The sequence below is a fragment of the Hippopotamus amphibius genome, chromosome X, assembly GCF_030028045.1.
Source record: "Hippopotamus amphibius kiboko isolate mHipAmp2 chromosome X, mHipAmp2.hap2, whole genome shotgun sequence".
In the NCBI taxonomy this organism is placed as follows: Eukaryota; Metazoa; Chordata; class Mammalia; order Artiodactyla; family Hippopotamidae; genus Hippopotamus; species Hippopotamus amphibius.
The window spans coordinates 103,519,136-103,542,660 of NC_080203.1; the positions used below are offsets into that span (position 1 = coordinate 103,519,136).

The 23,525-nt window shown below is 40.5% G+C and overlaps 1 pseudogene; it reads left to right on the forward strand.

The window, feature by feature from the left end:
* Positions 1 to 398: 398 nt before the first annotated feature.
* LOC130841545 (glycine cleavage system H protein, mitochondrial-like) lies at positions 399 to 23,318 on the forward strand (annotated as a pseudogene).
* Positions 23,319 to 23,525: the final 207 nt, after the last annotated feature.

Here is a 23,525-nt window from a genome sequence, read left to right on the forward strand (position 1 = left end):
CTAGGCCTCCAGGGCTGCTGAGCCCCATAGTTGCAGGTGTGGCCTCTCTTCTCTGCCTGCCTTTCCTCGTCTCCATTTCAGTCTCCTCCTCTCCTGCTCTCCTTCGAACCAAGGTCTCCAGGAAGCATCTGCCACGGGGCCTCCACTTTCTTACTGCTGCCCTCTCCCGTGACCTTTTGTAACTTTCTACTTTAACGTCTCCTGATGACGCCCACCCCTCTGTCTCCAGCCCGACCGGGGTCAGGAGCTCCGCACTGTGCATCCAGCTCACCAGCCAACACCTCCCCTCGGACATCTCGTCTCCCCTGCCCCACCCGCCTAAACTCAGGCCTGTGCAAAACTGGATTCCCTACCTTCTCCACACAATGGTGGTTCTTCCTGGCACTTTTCTCCAGGGGATGACGTCACCGTTAACCAGCTGCCCAAGCCGGAGACCTGGGGTCAACCTTGACTCCTTCCTGTCCCTCAGTCTCATGCAACTAACTCCTCAGGCAACGGATCCTGGCAGTGTGACTTCTGAATCCTTCCATTTCTCACCCTTGCTGTCCTGTCTAGTCTAGTCTAGTCTAATTCACACCCCTACCATCTCTCACAGTGGTGGGATCGTGTGTATTTGCTGTCCTGTTGGAGAATATTCAGTTCTGCTGTAAAAGACAAGAAAACAAATGGGAGGCGTGGAGCTCATGAGATGGGTTAGGCGTAAGGAAGTGTTTAGTGTGCTCAGGCTGCCGTAACAACGTACCATAGCCCGGGCAGCTTAAACAACAGAAATTTATTTCCTCACAGTTCTGGATGCTGGAAGAGCCAGGATGGTCGAGTTCTTGTAAGGCCTCTCTTTCTGGTTTGTAGGTGGCTGTGTTTCTGTTGTGTCCTCATGTAGGTTTTCCTCGGTGTATGTGCGTGGAGAAAGAGAGAGATCTTTCTCTCTTCCTCTTCTTATAACGACACCAGTCCTATCAGATTAGACACGCCACCTTTATGATCTCATTTAACCTTAATTTTCTCCTAAAAGCCCTATCTCCAAATACACTCTCATTGGAAGTTACAGCTTCAACATTTGAATTTGGGGCCGGGGGTGAGGGGGGAACACAACTCAGTTCATAGCAGTAAGTGAGTTATTAATCTGGAAGACGTGAGATAAGTAAAGCAAGTACGGTGTATTTGTGTACATGTAGATAGAAAAGGAGGGAAGGACCAAGGAAACACTAATATTCTCGATATATATGATAAATGAACATGAGGTCCATGAGGCAGGCTATTTTTATGTCAGGATCATGCAACCCTACAAACTTATGGAGTCTTAATTCAGCCGTCCACTGGTGACACCCATCCTGGCCCCATGTGTCCTCTTCCTATGAAATACAAATAAACCCTTAGCTGTTCAGCAGACTTGTTGACAGGCTACAGCCGTGACCAGGTATACTTGTCTCAGCCCCTGCTGTCTGTAGACCCCTGGCTCATAGCTCAACTCTGGTGCTTGTAAGCGCATTATCGGCAGGGAAGGCTGATCCAGCAGAGACGGAGAGAGACTGGATGTATGCCCACTGCCTGTTCCGGGATTCAGGAAGTGTGGTGCTTCTGCTTGTTTGCACCCTGTACTCACTGTCCTCATCTCTTTCTCCCTTTCCATCTGCTGTGTGTTTTAAAGTTTATTGATAAACTATGTAGTTCAAGCTTTTCATGTGGTCAGCGGGTTGTCCTTCTTTTCTGTGACCTCTTATACAGCTTACCTGTTAATGTGCTTGGAGGCCCCCATTGCATCATGATGGACAGAATCCTACATAACAGGTAGGACACATTAATGGCCTCAATCCTTCACCCCTCCTTATATGCACATCCTTTGTTATGTGACTTTACAGCTCCTCCCATCAAGGGATGAAATATATTTCCTCCCCTTTGAAATTGAGCTCAGCCATGTGGTGTGCTTTGCCCCATGAGACATTAGCAGACATGACGCTGCAGAGGCTTGAAAGAGAGTCTATCTGTTTGGGCTTGCTCTCCTGCACCCCTTCCATCCATAGGAGAAGGATGTGCCCAGGTTTGCTTGCTGGCTTGTCCTGGGAGGAGGGTAAAAGCGACATGGAATGGAGCCATGCCCACTCAAACCCTATCTAGATCAGGTGACTCCCCGTTGGTTGCAGATGTGTGAGTGAGCGCAGTCAAGGCCGTCAGAGCTGTTCAGCCGAGCTCAGCCTACATTAACCAATGCCCAACTGACCCACATACCTAGGAGAAATAATAGATTTGTTTTAACCCACTGAGTTTTGGGTAATTTGTTATACAGTAGTAGTCAATTTATATACTTCCCTTGACACATTTAATACCTTCCTAACTTTTATTGCTGCCTACAGTGCTCCCTTCCAATCCATTTCTTACTGAGGTCATGCTGTTCTTCTAAGACACAAATCTGATCACCTTATTCCCCTTCTTAGAAACTTTCAGTGAATCGCTGTTATCCTGTGTAGTCTGGCCCCTGATTGTTCATCTAACTGCCACCTATCTTGGCATAACCTTCCTCTCCCTCTAAATTTTGACTGCACTGAACTATTTGCAGATGCCTCACTGTTCCATTTTTCTCTCTTACCTCTGTGCCTTTGAGTATGTTGTTTTCTCTACAGGGCACACTCTTACAACTGGCTTTTTCTGGTCAGTAATCCTCCTCATTCATCAGATCTCCGTCTTGAAATCAGTTGTGCTAGGAAATCTTCTCATCTCCAAGACCGAGTTAAATGCCACCCATGTTTAATACCACATTGCCCTGTACTGCCCCTGTTATACTACTTACCACACCATATGTCAATTACCTGTGCGCACTTCTGCATCATCCACTAGATTATGGGTTCCACGAAGAATGGGAGGACCATGTTTGTCACAGGTACTGTTGTTTCCATAATGCCCTGTGTGATCATCTTGACTGCATTAATCTTACCAGGTAGTAGTTTCTTAGTCCATTCAGGCTGCTATAAGAAGGTACCTTTGACTGGATGACTTATAAACAACAAATTTATTTCCCACAGTTCCGGATCTTTGGAAATATAAGGTCAAGGGATTGGCAGATTCATTGGTTGATGAGGGCCTGCTTCCCAGTTCATAGAGAGCCGTCATTTTGCTGTGTCCTCACATGGTGGAAAGAACAATTCAGCCCTCTTGGGTCTCTAATTCCATTCATGATGGCTCTGCCCTCATGACCTAATCACCCCCCAAATGCCCTACCTCCAAATAGCATCACATTGGGAATTAGGTTTCAACATATGAATTTCGAGGGGACACACACATTCAGTCTATAGCAAATGCTTTCCCTGTACCTACACCTTTTGTCTATAACTTTGTAGTCCCCTCTCACTCTGACTTTGGAACTGACCGGGTGACTTGTTTTGCCCAAGAGAATGTTAGTAAATGTGATACACGCAGAGGCTTGAAAAGTCTGTTCATGTGTCTACCTGCTCTCTTGTATGATTGATTTTGCTCACTCTTGCACCTCTGCCTCATCATGAAAGAATGTCCAGATTAGCTCTCTGGAAGGATAAGAGAAACTCATGGTGAAGAGGTGAAGCCATCCTAGATCAGCCAAGAGCCAGCTGACTTTCAAACATGTGGAAGAATCCAGTCAAGATCGACAGAACTGCCTCCCCAACCCAAGGATGACTGCAGCTACGAGTGACCTTGGTGAAGACCCGATGAATCACCTAGCAAACATAGAGCTGGAGGCAATAAGAAATGGCTGCTACTTTGAGCCATTGTGTTTTGGAGTAATTTGCTATGCAGCATTTCTGTAGCAAAAGATGATAAACATATCGAGCCTCTAACTTCATTCCTGCTGATCTTTTCTTCATAACATCTTTAAAATGAGTTCTCTCAACAACAATGATGGAGTAATAACTTCTCCTGCTTTTTTTTTTCATGGCATCCTTTCACTTCACTTATCCTAATCCACTTTTCTCTTGATCATCTCCTAGAACTTTTCAGTTGATGGTCCCTGAAACTCTGACTTTAATTTCCTTCTTTCCTCCTTTCTAGTTTCTCAGGTAAATTCTTTTCTCTTTTTCAATTTTTACAAACACCTTTTGGTGGCTTTAATTTTTATCTCCTGTTCTTTATCTCACTTTTATCTACTCAGCAGTATGCTGGAGCCATTTGGTACTAGCTCACAAGAGCTAATTATTAGATTTTTAGGAATTTGGTGATCCAGTCATTAAACATTCTTGATATCAGCCATGGTAGATTTTACACCACAAAAATTGTCAGACTCTACAAATGAGAGTCCCTTCCCCACCTTCAGAGATTCAGTTGTTAAATGTTTACTAGCACCCCATTGTACATACTCTTCATATTTTAGTGCTGAAACTCTCTTTCCAGCTTCTATCAGAAGGGCAGATGCACTGCCTATGGAGTTGGAGTACTGAGAGGAGGCAGGTGAAGATGGCAAAATTTCTGGCCTTTGATTTCCTGTTCATCTGTGTCCCATGAGTGCAGGGATTTCTACAGCACTATTTCTGTAGACTGTCTTTTCTTAATCAGAAAAAGCATACATGGTTGGGTATGACCAAAAGTCTAGCAAAACTTTTTCTTCATAGGAGCTATAATGGAAATTAGTCAATCCTTAGCTACCCAGCCTTCAAAGCCTCTTTTATTAAAGGAATCCACCATTGTATCAGAAGGTGAAAAACTGAAATAATTATTCTCTTTGATCCCTGGCAGATAGAGAAACAGCACAAACATAGGGAGATGCTCCGAGGACTTTGTACCTGGAGATTGTGATGAAAAGAATTAGAAGAGTTTAGAATTCATTCTACTGCCTGTGTTGGTGGCAGATGCCCCTTACCTAGATGTTTTCTTTTGGTATCACCTTGACTTTCTGACACCCCAGCTTCCCTCTGTTCTTGCCTGTTTTCCATTCCTGGTTCTCCAGCCTTCCTGTCAGTTCTTCAAGGCACTGTATACTTTTCCAATAAATTCTTTTTTGATGGAGTTAACCAAGGTCAGTTTTTTGCAACAGGTGCTCTGATGGAAACAAGTGATGTGTGGAGAAGTCCACCAGGGTGCTCCCAGTGGATATTGGGGCCATCAAGTGGATGTTGGTGCCACCAGCTGGATGTTGGTGCTCGGTTTATGTAGCCAGGCTTCCAGTAAAGGAATTCACTATATTGAAAAGAATTTAGCTGACTTTCACGTTCAATTATGCTTTTTCTTTAATACTCAAGCTCTTCATTTAAAGAACTAACATAAAAATAAAGTATATGGTACAAAAATAGGATATATAATATAGAGAAAAATACAATCACTAACACTGAGAGAAATGAGGTAGATATTTTTCACATTAATTTTTAATTTTCAATCACAGCTTGACCTAATATTCTTTCACGCACTTCCCTTGCTTAAGTATAGTGAAATTAACATAATATTTCTTGGCTGTTCTTTCTCTGGGTGATAATCTTTGGCTCCTGAACTCTTTTTTTTCTTTTCTTTCTTTTTTGCTCTTTAACCTAAGAAGGGTATTTATTTATTTATTTACGGCTGCATTGGGTCTTCATTGCTGCATGCAGCCTTTCTCTAGTTGCAGCGAGCTGGGGCTACCCTTTATTGTGGTGTGCAGGCTTCTTATTGCAGTGGCTTCTCTTGTGGAGCACAGGCTCTAGGCACTCAGGCTTCAGTAGCTGCAGTGGGTAGGCTCAGTAGTTGTGGTTTGCGTGCTCTAGAGAGCAGGCTTAGTAGTTGTGGTGCATGGGCTTAGTTACTCTGAGGCATGTGGGATCATCTGAAACCAGGGATCGAACCCATGTCCCCTGCATTGGCAGCTGTATTCTTTAGGATTTATTTTATTTTATTTTTTTTTGGGGGGTACACCAGGTTCAATCAACTGTTTTTATACACATATCCCCATATTCCCTCCCTTCCTTGACGCCCCCCCCTCGATTCCCCCCCACCCTCCCTGCCCCAGTCCTCTAAGGCATCTTCCATCCTCGAGTTGGACTCCCTTTGTTATACAACAACTTCCCACTGACTATTTTACAGTTGGTAGTATATATATGTCTGTACTACTCTCCCGCTTCTTCTCAGTTTCCCCTTCACCCCCCGCCCCCTCCCATACCTCGAGTTCTCCAGTCCATTCCCTGTATCTGCTTCCCTGTTCTTGTCACTGAGTACCATTTTTAGATTCCGTATATGTGAGTTAGCATACAATATTTGTCTTTCTCTTTCTGACTTACTTCACTCTGTATGACAGATTGTAGGTCTATCCACCTCATTACATATAGCTCCATCTCATCCCTTTTTATAGCTGAGTAATATTCCATTGTATATATATGCCACATCTTCTGTATCCATTCATTTCTTGATGGGCATTTCGGTTGCTTCCATGTCCTGGCTATTGTAAAGAGTGCTGCAATAAACATTATGGTACAAGTTTCTTTTGGGATTATGGTTTTCTTTGGGTATATGCCCAGGAGTGGGATTACTGGATCATATGGTAGTTCTATTTGTAGTTTTTTAAGGAACCTCCAAATTGTTTTCCATAGTGGCTGTACCAACTTACAGTCCCACCAACAGTGCAGGAGAGTTCCCTTTTCTCCACACCCTCTCCAACATTTGTTGTTTCCAGACTTTGTGATGATGGCCATTCTGACTGGTGTGAGGTGATACCTCATTGTGGCTTTGACTTGCATTTCTCTGATGATGAGTGATGTGGAGCATCTTTTCATGTGTTTGTTGGCCATCTGTATGTCTTCTTTGGAGAAATGTCTATTTAGGTCTTCTGCCCATTTGTGGATTGGGTTATTTGCTTTTTTGGTATGAAGCTGCATGAGCTGCTTGTATATTTTGGAGGTTAATCCTTTGTCCGTTGTTTCATGGGCAATTATTTTTTCCCATTCTGAGGGTTGCCTTTTAGTCTTGTTTATGGTTTCTTTTGCTGTGCAAAAGCTTTTAAGTTTCATGAGGTCCCATTCGTTTATTCTTGATTTTATTTCCATGATTCTAGGAGGTGGGTCAAAAAGGATGTTGCTTTGATGTATGTCAAAGAGTGTTCTGCCTATGTTTTCCTCTAGGAGTTTGATAGTGTCTGGCCTTATATGTAGGTCTTTAATCCATTTGGAGTTTATTTTTGTGTATGGTGTTAGGAAGTGTTCTAATTTCATTCTTTTACATGTTGCTGTCCAATTTTCCCAGCACCACTTATTGAAGAGGCTGTCTTTTTTCCATTGTATACTCGTGCCTCCTTTGTCAAAGAGAAGGTGCCCATATGTGTTTGGGCTTACTTCTGAGTTCTCTATTCTGTTCCATTGATCTTCCTTTCTCTTTTTGTGCCAGTACCATACTGACTTGATCACTATGGCCTTGTAGTATAGTTTGAAGTCAGGAAGCCTGATTCCACCAACTCCATTTTTCCTTCTCAAGATGGCTTTGGCTATTCGGGGTCTTTTGCGTTTCCATACAAATCGTAAGATTTCTTGCTCTAGTTCTGTGAAAAATGCCATTGGTAATCTGATCGGGATTGCATTAAATCTGTAAATTGCTTTGGGTAGTACAGTCATTTTCACGATGTTGATTCTTCCAATCCAGGAACATGGTATATCCCTCCATCTGTTTATGTCATCTTTGATTTCTTTCATCAATGTCTTAAAGTTTTCTGCATACAGATCTTTTGCCTCCTTAGGCAGGTTTATTCTTAGGTATTTTATTCTTTTGGTTGCAATGGTGAATGGGAGAGTTTCCTTAATTTCTCTTTCTGCTCTTCCGTTGTTCGTGTATAGGAATGCAAGAGATTTCTGTGCATTAATTTTGTATCCTGCTACTTTACTAAACTCATCAATGAGTGCTAGCAGTTTTCTGGTAGAGTCTTTAGGGTTTTCTATATATAGTATCATGTCATCTGCAAAGAGTGATAATTTTACTTCTTCTTTTCCAATTTGGATTCCTTTAATTTCTTTTTCTTCTCTGATTGCTGTGGCTAACACTTCCAAAACTATGTTGAATAACAGTGGTGAGAGTGGACACCCTTGTCTTGTTCCTGTTCTTAGAGGGAATTCTTCCAGTTTTTCTCCATTGAGAACAATGTTGGCTTTTGGTTTGTCATATATGGCTTTTATGATGTTGAGGTAATTTCCTTCTATGCCCATTTTCTGGAGAGCTTTTATCATAAATGGATGTTGAACTTTGTCAAAAGCTTTTTCTGCATCTATTGAAATGATCATATGGTTTTTATCCTTCAATTTGTTGATATGATGTATCACGTTGATTGATTTGCGTATATTGAAGAATCCTTGCATCCCAGGGATAAACCCCACTTGATCGTGGTGTATGATTTTTTTAATGTGCTGTTGCAGTCTGTTAGCTAGTATTTTGTTGAGGATTTTTGCATCTATATTCATCAGTGATATTGGTCTGTAGTTTTCTTTTTTTGTGACATCTTTGCCTGGTTTTGGTATCAGGGTGATGGTAGCCTCATAGAATGAGTTTGGGAGTGCTCCGCCTTCTGCAATATTTTGGAAGAGTTTGAGAAGGATAGGTGTTAACTCTTCTCGAAATGTTTGATAGAATTCGCCTGTGAATCCATCTGGTCCTGGGCTTTTGTGTGTTGGGAGATTTTTAATCACTGCCTCAATTTCTGTACTTGTGATTGGTCTGTTCATGGTTTCTATTTCTTCCTGGTTCAGTCTTGGAAGATTGTATTTTTCTAAGAATGTATCCATTTCTTCCAGGTTATCCAATTGATTGGCATATAGTTGCTTGTAGTAGTCTCTCATGATGTTTTGTATTTCTGAGGTGTCCGTTGTGACTTCTCCTTTTTCATTTCTAATTCTGTTGATTTGCATCTTCTCCCTTTTTTTCTTGATGAGTCTGGCTAATGGTTTATCAATTTTGTTAATCTTCTCAAAGAACCAGCTTTTAGTTTTATTTATTTTTCTTATGGTTTCTTTCCTTTCTTTTTCATTTATTTCTGCTCTGATCTTTACGATTTCTTTTCTTCTGCTCACTTTAGGGTTTCTTTGTTCTTCTTTCTCTAGTTGTTTTAGGTGTAAGGTTAGGTTGTTTATTCGATCATTTTCTTGTTTCTTAAGGTAGGACTGTATTGCTATAAACTTCCCTCTTAGAACTGCTTTTGCTGCGTCCCATAGGTTTTGGGTTGTTGTGTTTTCGTTGTCATTTGTTTCTAGATACTTTTTGATTTCCTCTTTGATTTCTGTAGTGATTGCTTGGTTGTTTAAGAGTGAATTGTTTAGCCTCCATGTGTTTGTATTTTTTGCAGTTTTTTTCCTGTAATTGATATCTAGTCTCATGGCGTTGTGGTCTGAGAAGATGCTTGATATGATTTCAATTTTCTTGAATTTGCTGAGGTTTGATTTGTGACCCAAGATGTGATCTATCCTGGAAAATGTTCCGTGTGCACTTGAGAAGAAAGTGTAGTCTGTCGTTTTTGGATGGAATGTCCTATAAATATCAATTAAATCGAGATGGTCTAACGTGTCATTTAAAGCTTGTGTGTCTTTATTGATTTTCTGTTTGGGTGATCTGTCCATTGATGTAAGTGGGGTGTTCAAGTCTCCCACTATAATTGTGTTCCTGTCGATGTCCCCTTTTATAGCTGTTAGCATTTGCCTTATGTATTGAGGTGCTCCTATATTGGGGGCGTAGATATTTACCATTGTGATATGTTCTTCTTGGATGGATCCCTTGATCATTATGTAGTGTCCTTCCTTGTCTCTTTTAATAGTCTTTACTTTCAAGTCTAATTTGTCTGATATGAGTATTGCTACTCCAGCTTTCTTTTGACTTCCATTGGCATGGAATATCTTTTTCCATCCCTTGACTTTCAGTCTATATGTATCCCTTGGTCTGAAGTGGGTTTCTTGTAGGCAGCATATAGAAGGGTCTTGTTTTTGTATCCATTCAGCCAGTCTGTGTCTTTTGGTTGGAGCATTTAATCCATTTACATTTAAAGTGATTATTGACATGTGTGTTCCAATTACCATTTTCTTAATTGTTTTGGGTTTGTATTTGTAGGTGTTTTCCTTTTCTTGTGTTTCCTACTTAGAGAAGTTCCTTTAGCACTTGTTGTAAGGCTGGTTTGGTGGTGCTGAATTCTCTTAACTTTTGCTTGTCTGGAAAGCTTTTGATTTCTCCCTCAAATCTGAATGAGATTCTTGCTGGGTAAAGTATTCTTGGCTGTAGGTTTCTCTCTTTCAGGACTTTCAGTATATCCTGCCATTCCCTTCTGGCCTGCAGAGTTTCTGTAGAAAGGTCAGCTGTTATCCTGATGGGTTTTCCCTTATATGTTGTTTGTTGCTTTTCTCTTGCTGCTTTTAATATTTTTTCTTTGTGTTTAATTGTCGTTAGTTTGATTAATATGTGTCTTGGTGTATTTCTCCTTGGGTTTATTCTGTATGGGACTCTCTGTGCTTCTTGGACTTGGTTCATTATTTCCTTTCCCATGTTGGGGAAGTTTTCCACTAGAACCTCTTCAAATATTTTCACAGACCCTTTCTTGTTTTCTTCTTCTTCTGGGATGCCTATAATTCGAATGTTGGTACGTTTAAGGTTATCACTGAGGTCTCTGAGGCTGTCTTCTAGTCTTTTTATTTTTTTATCTTTTTCCTGCTCTGTGGCGTTTATTTCTTCCATTCTATCTTCCAACTCACTTATTCGTTCTTCTGCCTCAGTCATTCTGCTGGTTAGAGCATCTAGAGTATTTTTAATTTCAGTTATTTTGTTATCCATTGCTGTTTGTTTTTCTGAGTTCTTATGAACTGTTTCTTGTACTTTCTCTAATTTGTTATCGAGATTTTGTATCATTTTTACTATCATTACTCTAAATTCTTTTTCAGGCATTTTTCCTATTTCCTCCTCATTTATTTGGTCTTGTGGGTTTTTTTCCTGCTCCTTTGCCTGCATGGTGTTTCTTTGTTTCCTCATGGTTGTCCAAGCTTTTGGGGTTGCTTGTCCTGGTGATAGAGGTGTTTATAGAAGACTGTCCAAGCCTCAGACTAATGTCCAAGTATTGGATTAGACGAATATTCAGTCTTTCACATGCATGTGTCTGAAGTCAGCCACACATAAGGAGACTTCTATGTAGATACTTGGCCATCTTCTCTGTGGTTACCTCCTTCTTGGAAACTGGTCCCACGAGTCCCGTACACACTGGGTGCCTCAGACTCTGATCTCGGTCCCCCAAAACAGGGAAAACTTCCCTTCTGCTCACGCTCTCTTCTTCACATCAGTATTTGGGAAGTCCTGCAGCCTGAGGGTCCTGACCTGCTTCCCTCGAGAAGAGGTGGCCTGGCTGAAGCCCCGGCGCTCTTCTGCGCGCTAGATGGAAGCCCTGTGCTTGGCAGCTGTATTCTTAAGCACTGTGCCACCAGGGAAGTCCCTGGCTCCTGAACTCTGAAGCAACTTTGCATCAAAAGCAGCAACACCGTTTATTCTTTGATCTACTAAGAGGGAGATACAGTAATTACTATATTTTCTTAATATCTGGACTACGAAGAATGGCCAGATGAGACTTCCTCTTGATGTTTAGCAGAAAGTAGGATTATGGAACTCTCTTATTTTTGTCCTTCCTTTTCTTGTAGCGAAGCAAAAGAAAATGCTCTTGCCGGCAGGGTACTCCTGGTCCTTGTGGAAAAGTCATGAAGGTCTTTTGGTTTTCTAATCAAAAGGGAGTTTTACTGTACCAGGAGAGCCTTGAACATTCTTACACTTCCTTCTAACATGCCTGATTGAAATTTCTTACTTCTGATCTTGGGGTGCATGCAGTATTCATCTCCCTCACATTCAGCTACATTTGCTATTTGCAGTACCGCGACAGGTTTATGTCTAACGAACTCAGGCATTCCAGTAACTTCTATTTTATACTCTCCCCAATAAAAGGAAAAGCTATATTGTATGTTTGTAATTGTATAAACTGCAATCCATACTTTGTCCTGAGAGAATTTGCATTTCTGATACCTTATGTCTCCTCCACTATCACATTCTTTCAATGTAGATGTCATAGGACATGTTTATATCTTGATATGACCACTGGCCTACAACTTTATACCATGTGCATTAGCATAATAGGCGATAGGGATATTCCTGAAAGCCATTCCTACAGATTAGAACAAGCAGCAATATCCTAATTATATACAGAAATTACTGTCAGCTGCATAAATCTACTCTGCTGACTAGCTCCATGCTGCTGTTGCTATCCTAAATTCATCCCTAGGACCCTTCCATGTCCTTCAGGTGTATGTGTGGGTTCATGCTATTAACAGGGACCCTTAGGTTTAACTTCATTTGCTTCACAGTGAATCCCTCTGTTGGTTTGAGATGAGTATATTATTTTTTTCTCCAAATGGATAGCCAGCTATCTCAACATCATTTATTCAGTGATCTGTCCTTACTTCATCAATTTGCAATGTCACTGCTACTCTAAACTCCCATATAGAATGAGTCCCTTTCTGGACTCTGTTTTTTCTACCAGTGTATTCATCGTGGTGTCATTATCACACTGTTTTATTTACAATGGCTTAATAATATATTTTGATGTTTGGTAGAGCAAAACTTTCTATTACGCTATTTAATACAGATGTTAAAAAATTAGCTTATACCATTAGCTTACAGAGTGAAGTAAGCCAGAAAGAGAAAAACAAATTCCATATGCTAACTCATATATATGAAATCTAAAATAATGGTACTGATGAACCCAGTGACAGGGCAAGAGTTAAGATGCAGATGTAGAGAATGGACTCGAGGATGGGGCGGGCGGGGGAGGGGAGTTGGGGAAGGTGGGGAGAGGGAAGCTGGGATGAAGTGAGAGAGTAGCATAGACATATATACACTACCTAATGTAAAATAGATAGCTAGTGGGAAGTTGCTGTATAACAAAGGGAGATCAACTCGATGATGGGTGATGCCTTAGAGGTCCAGGACAGGGAGGGTGGGAGGCAGTCGCGGGAGGGAGGGGATATGGGGATATATGTATAAATACAGCTGACTCACTTTGGTGTACCTCAGAAACTGGTACAAGAGTGTAAAGCAATTATATTCCAACAAAGAGCTTAAAAAATTAGCTTATAAAGTTCTATGAAAATTATACCAGCAATTTTGGTTGGAATTTTACTAAATGTAATCAAGTCATCTCTTAAGATTTTCTTACACTCTCTAGAACTAATTGAAATTTAAAGGCTTTTGTCTTATCGAGATGAAGAACTTAGCAAGCTTTTAACCTTCTCCCTTCCCTCTCCCATTCAGCTCTAACTATCATGTCAGTACCTTCTGGAATTTCAGATCTAGATTGATAACCAACACTGTTTCTTTTTTTTAAAGTCTTTATTGAATTTGTTACAATATTGCTTTTGTTTATGTTTTGGTTTTTTGGCTGAGAGGCATGTGGGATCTTAGCTCCCCAACCAAGGATTGAATCCACACCCCCTGCATTGGAAGGCAAAGTTTTAACCACTGGACTGCCAGGGAAATCTCAATCCAACATTGTTTCTTAAGAGTCAACACTTATTTATCCTAAAGCTAAGTTTTTCTCATCTTTTTGACTCAGCATTCCTTCTTGTATTTCACTTTCACTTAGATTGACTTTTCTCCTTCATTAAGTATGTCAGGTAGTATTTCATGAAAAGCTTCAATGTTTGACCATGTTCTGAATCCTTTTCTGCCTGAGATTATCTTTACTTTACCCTCATACTTGAGTGATAGCTGAGTAGAATATGGAAATCTGAGTGCAAAGTTATTTTCCTTCAGTACTTGGAAGATACTATTCCATGTCTCCTTTACCTAATGATGCTGCCGACGTTTCTGATATCAATCACATTCTTAATCATTGGTAGGTATTCTTTTTCTTCTCTGAAGGATTTTAGTTGTTTTTTTTTAAGTCCTGGTTATCTGAAATATGTATTACCCTCTGTCTGTGAGTGAAACACTTTAAAAAAAATTCTCCTGCTCAGTACTCAGCAGATCCACCACTTTTCAGTATGTGGGTTGCATTGGACAGTAGATACCTTCGTGGAGTCCTTGACCATCTCCTCCTTTCTGCCTGGTGAGGTGATGGCTGTTGAGGATGGGCTACAAGAGGATTTCAGCTATCAGTTGTTGGGAAACAACCCAGAAAAGCTTCACTTTGTGTCTCCACGCTGTGCTTCTCACCTCTCCACTTCCTGAATCCAGTGAAGTGGTCACACTGCAGAGTGTAGCATCTAGTGTCTTGAGGGGCTAATGAGAGGCTGGATAATATATCTCTGAAGTGTGAAAGAAGCTCCCATGGGGGTGAGCCTTGACCAATGAGAAATGGGAGGCAGGAGGGAGCCTAGAAGATAAATACCACCGCCAGCCTCTTCCACACTGTCATCTGAGGCATGCTTTTGCCTTCTAAACCTCTGGACAGGCCTGCTCAGTGAATGATCTGCTGAGTCTTTATGGCTCGTTGCGAAGCAGTGGCCAGCATGATATCACTTAACATCACACTTCTTCACATCTTCCTCTGCCTAGTGTTCCACTTTGTTCACCCTCGTTGCTGTCGATTTGTACCTTCCAACTAAATCCGCATCTTAACAGCATCTAAACTGAGCCCCAGTCTCTGTTTTCTAAAGATTGAGGCTAAAACTCATATATTGGTCAGTTCTGGGAATTCCCCCATCTGTTATATTCTTCATATTATTCCTATGTTCTCATGTATTTTCGACATTTTACTTCTTTGAGAATTTCCTCTGTTCTTTTTTTTTTTTGTAAACATATTAGCAGGTTGCAATTTCTGTCATCTCTTGGTCCTGTTGTATTGTATTGTAGGAGGATTGCTTTGGTTAATTTTCCAGCTCACTAATTTGCTATTCAGCAGTGCCTATTCTGTTAGTCCATTTATTGGATTTTTTATTACAACAATTAATGTTTTAATTTCCATGATCTCTAGTTAATTATTTTTGTGGATGCAATATTTTTAATTGCCTGAGGATATCAAGAATACTTATTCTACGGACTTCTCTGGTGGTGCAGTGGTTAAGAATCCGCCTGCCAATGCAGGGCACAGGGGTTCAAGCCCTGGTCCAGGAAGATCCCACATGCTGTGGAGCAACTACGCCCGTGCGCCACAACTACTGAGCCTGCGCTCTAGAGCCTGGGAGCCACAACTGTTGAAGCTTGCGCGCCTAGGGCCTGTGCTCCACAGCAAGAGAAGCCACTGCAGTGAGAAGCCCGTGCATCACAACGAAGAGTATTTCTTGCTCACCACAACTAGAGAAAGCCTGGACACAGCAACAAAGACCCGACGCAGCCAAAAATAAAAATAAATAAATAAATAAAATTATTTTTTTTAAAAAAGAATACTTATTCTAAAGTTCTCTTCTTACTCTACTAACGTGTTATCTTCGGATAAAGATAGACTTATTTGAGAATAAGTTGACTTGATGTTTCATCAGCCCAAATACTTTAGTGTGTATTTTTTGCAAAATCAAGAAAACTCTCCTAGTAACTACAATACAACAGTCAAAAATGGGAACGATCATTGATATGTTACTACCATCTAATACTCAGATGCCATTCAGGTTTTTTCCAGTTATCCCCAAAAGGATTCAGCAAAAGGATCCATCCAGAATCTCATGCTGCATGTATTTGTCATGACTTTTAGCTCCCTTCGGGCTGGCATAGTTCTTGAATCTTTCTTTGTCTTGCATCACTTGACACTTTTGAAGATCGTAAGCCAGTTATTTTGCAGAATGTCTTTGAATTTGAGCTTGTGGAGTGTTTTGAGTGTAAGGGTTTTCTTTCTCCATTTGTTCGGTTTGATGTTCATTTTTTATAATTCATTTTCATAAGTTTTTCTTCAAACATTTGATGATAATTTATTGTATGCTCATGTTTGTTTTTGAGATTCCTTATTAGACATTCAGCTGTATGAATTTAGAAAGCCAGGGGAGGTCAGGGATTGGGCAGCTTGTACTCTGGCCAGTCATTAGTGGAATTGGAGAGAATTAGCTCATATTTTTGATGAGGTGCTGGGTTTGGATGCTCCTTGTTCTTCCTGGGTATTGCCAACCTCCTGTGGATACTGTCCCAACCCTGTGACCTGAGCTTCCCTACATCCTGCTCTGATCTAAAGGCATTTACCCCTCTTGCTACTGCTGAGTGTAGGGAGCAGGAAGCAGTTGTGGGCAACAGTACATGTTTTCCTGTGGTATCCAGCTAATCACCTTCTTAGATGTGTCCAGACTCAAGGCCTGAAGGATCCTATACGTAATTGGAAAAAGTAGAGCTGAGCATGTTCTACTACGTAATTAATCAGCTCAGAACCCACCTAGTGAAGTTTGGAAGTGGGTGATGTGCCTAGTGAGTTTGTATTGCTGAGGAGGGCCCAGCAGCATTTATATACAGTGCTCACATGGCTTCTCCCTTTCCTTCAACAAGCATGACAGGATAGGGAAGGAAAGATAATCAGAGATGAGGGATGAAAACCACAATCCAGACTCCAAAAGCTGCCTTGTTGAGAACATAAGGTAGAAATATCTGCAAGTTGGAGCATTCACAGAGAGGTAGTTGTAGATCCAGAAGTTGTTCAAAAAATGTAAGAGCCTTCTTATCAACTTATATGTTCTAGGGAAAATGGCTGAACCAACACACAAGTCACTTAACATGTTTAATTTCCTCATCTATAAAATAGGATTAAGAAGCTCAGACTTCTTGAGAAAGGGGGAAATTTTATGTACAAAAAAAATTGGAAAGTTCTGTACAAAAAGTAAGGTATTCTATTGAAACTGTCACCAGGGAGCGTGGACACATTGCTAGAATATAGTATCTATGCTGTGCATTACCAGTACCAATTTGTTTTAGTACCAGTTAAAGATGAATAGCTTGGGGAAGAAGATGGCAAAGGTTGGTTGCATCTTGTTTAAATTAACCTCAGAGACTTTTTTTTTTTGCAAGGTGACATACAGTTTATATAAAGTAAAACCTCTTTAATTTAGATGTAATTTTTGGAAAAGTGTTATGATTTGTACTCAGGATACTTGAATGAAGCCAATCAAGTAGGGAAGGATTGGTCACTGTCTTGGTGTAAGAGGGAGCAGGAAGAATCTCAAGTGCCAAAGTATCTCTAGTGACCAGTATGTAAAATGGACTGTTAAAAATTAATCATGTCATATTTCAGAAGGGAAAAAAGCAAAGTACAGGATTCTATATATTATACTACTGTTTAGATAAAGGTGTTACACATCCGTCTATGCTTATATATACATTCTCCAAGTGTTTGTAAGAATATGCAGAAAACTCTCAAGGAGGTTACACTTTAAAAAGTAGAGAAAATTGGGAAACTGAGGAGCAATGTTTAGAAAAAGTCTCCACCATAAGTTGTTTTATATGTTTTGGTTTCTGAACCTTAAAGATGTTATTAGTAAGTTCAAAACTGAAATCCATGGAATTCATTCTTTTCAGGCAGGTGAACAGGTACAGGTATCCCCTCCTAGAAACTTTAGGGACCTGTGTGCTCTGTGAACATCGGAGGTGAAGTAAGTCATTCAGGATTGGGTGCAACAGAGAGAGCATGGACTCTGGGTCTGAACCTCTGGAGGGGGCATTCAAACACTGCCCATAAGCCTAACTGCCAATTATTTATAAAACTGTAAGAAAGAGACCCATCTCACAGGTCTGTTACTTAAATGAAATCACTTATGTAATGTGGATCACGTAGTCCTCCAAAATGAGGCGACAGAAAAGCAGAAAGGATACAAAGACATTATTACCTCCTCTGGAGTCAGACTCCATCACTTACTAGCTATGTAGTTTCAGACAGTAACAGCACGCTGAAACTATTTTCTCACACGTAAAATAGGGAAGATCCATACCTCACAGGACTGTTGTGAGAGTGACACAGACATTGTCAGGAAAGAACCAAAAAGAGTACCTCACATATAACATGTGCTTGGCAAATACTGGGTACAAGTATCCCTTCTGTTTTCTGAAAGTTTGTGTTACAACATTTCATTTTTGTGAAAGACCTACGTTAGTACCGATCTTCAGAAATCCAAAGAGGATTTTTTATTTTACAAGAAAAAAAAAAGCTATTACTGTATTAATGTAGGTCTTTCATAAAAGTGAAGTGGCATAATGCTAACTTTTGGAAAGTGGAGGATGCTCTTAGCTTTACACCATTTTGGCTTCTGAAATGTTTCATAGGATTGCTCTACTTTCAGATAGTGGGGAAACCTGTATTTAAAGACAGGGGGAAGATGGATTTAATTTTGAGTAAGGTTGAAAAATGCTTTCTTGTAGTCTTCTTATACCTGTTAGATGAATCGTAACTAACAGAATGTCCACAAAGGAGCTTAGGCAGTAAGGTTAACTGCTTATTTTCCAAGAATCTGGGGGGATGGCATGGGGGAGGAAATGTCATAGTTTATGTCTGTGACTCATTTATAACAGGGCTCCACGCTGAGTTCTGCAATGCTCTTGGCCTTATCCTCATGGTTACACAGTGCCTGCCCTTGCACCTGGCATCACATCCTCATACTAGCATCACAGTCAGAGTGACAAGAATGGGGGCAAAATGATTTCTTTCCAAAAGCTCATCGCTTTTGTCAAGCCAGTAACATTTTTATCAGATCTAGGCTATTTCTATTTACACCTTAGGTTAAAATTCAGTTATATAGTCAACCCTAACATCAGGAGAGACTACAAAAACAAACATCTTGAAATAGGAAGAAAAGTTTCATGACTGATTTGGACTAATTATGACTTATGCCAAGGAACTGGGCACGCTATCACCCCCAAAATTTCAGTGTTCTCTTAATAAGTAAGAAGGGATGAAATGGCTGTTGGATTAGTAATCAACAGTGTCTGCCATGCTCTTTTTGCTGAGATGATGGATTAAATCATTAGTATCTTAGATTAAATTAAGTCAAGCAGTCACTTTCTTTTCTGCCAAGGGATGGTGGTGGTAGAGAAATTGACGGTAAAACTGCAATGAGCATATGGGATGTATAAAGACAACTGACATGTTAAAAATATTTGACAGTTTTAGGTGAATTTAGGGCCTGTTACTATAGACAAGGGTCAGCAAACATTTCAGTAAAAGACAAGAGAGTAAATATTTTAGGGTTTGTGGGACATATGGACACTGTCTCACCTACTTAACTGACTTTGTAGCGTAAACCCAGCAACAGAATATATGTAAATAAATGGTCGTGGCTCAGTTTCAATAAAATTTTATTACGAAAGCAGATGGTGAAAATCGCAGCAAGTTATTTTGTGGATATCACTAAAATTATTGTAAAGTTGGTATGGAGAGGCAAAAAAACCCCAGAAGAGTGAACACACTATTAAAGGAGAAGAATAAAATTGGAGAACTGACATTACTCGACTTCAAGACTTACTGTAAAGCGACAATAATTGAGACAGTATTCTATTGGTGAAAGAATAGCCAAATAGTTCAGTGAACAAAATACGGAGCCTAGAAATAGAACCATATAAATATAATCAACTGATCTTTGACAAAGAAGCAAAGGCAATACAATGGAGCAAGGATAGTCTTTTCAAGAAATGGTCCTGGAACAACTGTACATCCACATGCAAAGAAATGAATCTAGACACAGACTTTACATCCTTTACAAAATTTAACTTAAAATGGATCATAGGGACTTCTGTGGTGATGCAGTGGTTAAGAATTTGCCTGCCAATGCAGGGGACATGGGTTCAAGCCCTGGTCCAGGAAGATCCCACATGCCGTGGAGCAACTGAGCCTGTGTTCTAGGGCCCATGAGCCACAACTACTGAGCCTGCGTGCCACAACTACTGAAGCGTAAGCACCTAGAGCCTGTGCTCTGCAAGAGAAGCCACAACAATGAGAAGCCTGAGCACCACAATGAAGAGTAGCCCCTGCTTGCCGCAACTAGAAAAAGGCTGCATGCAGCAACAAAGACCCAATGCAGCCAAAAGTAAATAAACAAATAAATTTATAAAAAATTAAAAAAATAAAATAAAATGGATCATAGACCTAAATGTAAAATGTCAAGTTATAAAATTCCTAGAAAATAACATTGGAGAAAACTTAGCTGACCTTGGGTAGGACAGTGACTTTTTAGATGCAACACCAAGGACATCATCCATGAAAGAAATAGTTAAAAACCTGTATTTCATTAAAATTAAAAACTTCTGCTCTGTGAAAGACAATATTAAAAGAGTGAGAAGACAAGCCACAGACTGGGAGAAAATATTTACAGAAGACACATATGATCAGGGACTGTTATGCAAAATAGATAAAGAACACTTAAAACTTAACAATAGGAAAACAAACAATCTGATATTAAAATGGGACAAAGACCTTAACAGATACCTCATCAAAAAAGATATAAAGGGGACTTCCTAGGTGGCACAGTGGTTAAGAATCTGCCTGCCAATGTAGCGGACACAGGTTCAATCCCTGCTCCAGGAAGATCCCACATGTCGTGGAGCAACTAAGCCCGTGCACCACAAGTATTGAGCCTGAGCTCTAGAGGCCATGAGCTACAACTATTGAGCCCATGTGCCACAACTACTGAAGCCCACGCACCTAGAGCCCATGCTCCACAACAAGAGAAGCCACAGCAATGAGGAGCCCGCACACCACAATGAAGAGTAACCCTCACTCACCTCAACTAGAGAAAGCCCGTGTGCAGCAGCAAAGACCCAACACAGCCAATAAATAAATAAATAAATTTTATAAAAAAAAGATATAAAGATGGCAAATAAGCATATGAAAAGATGCTCCATATCATATGTCATCAAGGAAATGCAAACTAAAACAACAAGATACCACTACACACCTATTAGAATGGCCAAAATCCAGAGCACTGACAACACTAACTGCTGGCTAGGATGTGGAGCAACAGGAACTCTCATACATTGCTGGTGGGAATGCAAAAGGGTATAGCCGCTTTGGAAGACATGATGGTGGTTTCTTAGAAAACTAAACATACTCTTACCATATGATCCAGAAATCACACTCCTTGGTATTTACTGAAAGGAGCTGAAAACTTCTGTTAACACAAAAACCTGCATGCAGATGTTTGTAGCAGCTTTATTCCCAGTGCCCAAACCTTGGAAACAAGCAAGATGTCCTTCAGTAGGTGAATGGATAAATAAATTGTGGTACAACCAGACAGTGGAATACTAATCAACACTAAAAAGAAATGAGCTATCAAGCCATGAAAAAACATGGAGGAGACATAAATGCATCTTACTAAGTGAAAGAAGCCAATCTAAAAAGGCTATATATTGTATGATTCCAACTATATGACATTCTGGAAAAGACAAGAATATGGAAACAGTAACCGAAATGGTATTGACATGAAAACAGACACATAGATCAATGGAACAAAATAGAGCCCAGAAATAAACCCACACCTATGTGGTCAATTAATTTATGACAGAGGAGCCAAGAATATACAATGAAGAAAAGACAGTGTCTTCAATAAATGGTGTTGGGGCAACTGGACATCCACATGTAAAAGAATGAAACTGGACCACTGTTTTACACCATACACAAAAATCAACTCAAAATGGATTAAAGACTTGAATGTAAGACTGAAACCATAAAACTTGTAGGAGAAAACATAGGCAGTAAACTCCTTGACATTGGTCTTGACGATGATTTTTTGGATTTGACACCAAAGTGAAGGCAAGGAAAGCAAAAATAAACAAATGGACTACATCAGACTAAAAAGCTTCTGCACAGCAAAGGAAACTATCAACAAAATGAAAAGACAACCTACTGGATGGGAGAAAATATTTGCAAATGATAAATCTGATAAGGGATTAATATCCAAAAATATATAAAAAAACCTCATACAACTCTATAGCAAAAAAAATCAATTATTAAAATGGACAGACCAACTCGAGGATGGAAGATGCCTTAGAGGACTGGGGCGGGGAGGGTGGGGGGGACTCAAGGGGGGAGTCAAGGAAGGGAGGGAATACAGGGATATGTGTATAAAAACAGATGATTGAACTTGGTGTACCCCCCAAAAAATAATAAAAAATAAAAAAATTAAAAATTAAAATGGACAGAAGATCTGAACAGACATTTTTCCAAGGAAGACATATAGATGGCCAAAAGGTACATGAAAAGGTACTCAGCATCACTTATCAGAGAAATGCAAATCAAAACCACCCAAGATATCACCCCACATCTGTTAGAATGGCTATTATCAAAAAGACAAGAGGGATTTCCCTGGTGATCCAGTGGGTAAGACTCTACGTTCCCAATGCAGGGGGCCTGAGTTCGATCCCTGGTCCGGGGCCTAGGTCCTGCATGTGACAACTAAGAGTCCACATGCTGCAACTTAAAAAAAAAAAGAAAAGGATCCTGCACGTCACAACGAATATTCCAGGTTCTGCAGCTAAGACCCAGTGCAGCCTGAATGAATGAATGAATGAATGGAAGGAAAGAAAAAAGGAAGGAAGGAAGGAAGAAAGGCAAGGAATCACAAGTATTGGTGAGGATGCAGAGAAAAGGAAACCCTTGTGCACTGTTGATAGAATTGTAAACTGGTGCAGCCACTATGTAAAATAGTATGCAGGTTCCTGAAAAAGTTAAAAATAGAACTATTGTATGATCCAGCAATCTCACTTCTGGGTATTTATCCAAAGGAAATGAAAACAATAACTTGAAAAGATATATGCACTACTATGTTCACTGCAACATTATTTACAATAGCCAAGACATGGAAGCAACCTAAATGTCCATTGATGGATGAATGGATAAAGAAAATGTGGTTTATATATGCAATGGAACACTATTCAGCCATACAAAGAAGAAAATCTTGGCTCCGGCCGCCCCCGCCCACCCCCGCCGGCCACGGTGCTGTCGGTGCTGCGCGGAGAGCTGCGCGAAGCGTGCGGGCTGCGGTGTGTAGCCTGCGCGCCATCTCTGCGCCCAACGCGCCCTTGCCCGCCGCGGCCCTGGGGACTGAGGGCCGGCGCTGTCCGGGCGCTGCGCACTGGCCCCGTTCTGCTCTCAGTGTGGAAATTCACAGACAAACATGAATGGGTGACAACAGAAAACGGTGTTGCAACAGTGGGAATCAGCAGTTTTGCACAGGAAGCTTTGGGAGATGTTGTTTACTGTAGTCTGCCTGAAGTTGGGACAAAATTGAACAAACGAGGAATTTGGTGCTTTAGAAAGTGTGAAAGCTGCATTCTCCTCTATCAGGAGAAGCAACTGAAATTAATGAAGCTCTAGCAGAAAATCCAGGACTTGTCAGCAAATCTTGTTATGAAGATGATTGGCTGATCAAGATGACTCTAGTAACCCTACAGAACTAGATGAACTAATGAGTGAAGAAGCATATGAGAAATACATAAAATCTATTGAGTGAAAATGGAACTGCAAAATAAACTATTTTGAAACAACTTAATCTAGCATAGTTGTCTTAAATTAGTGGTGGATAGATTTTTTAAAATTTATTTATTATTTTTTTTGAGGTACACCAAGTTCAATCATCTGTATTTATACACATATCCCCGTATTCCCTCCCTCCCTCGACTCCCCCCCCCCACCCTCCCCGTCCCAGTCCTCTAAGGCA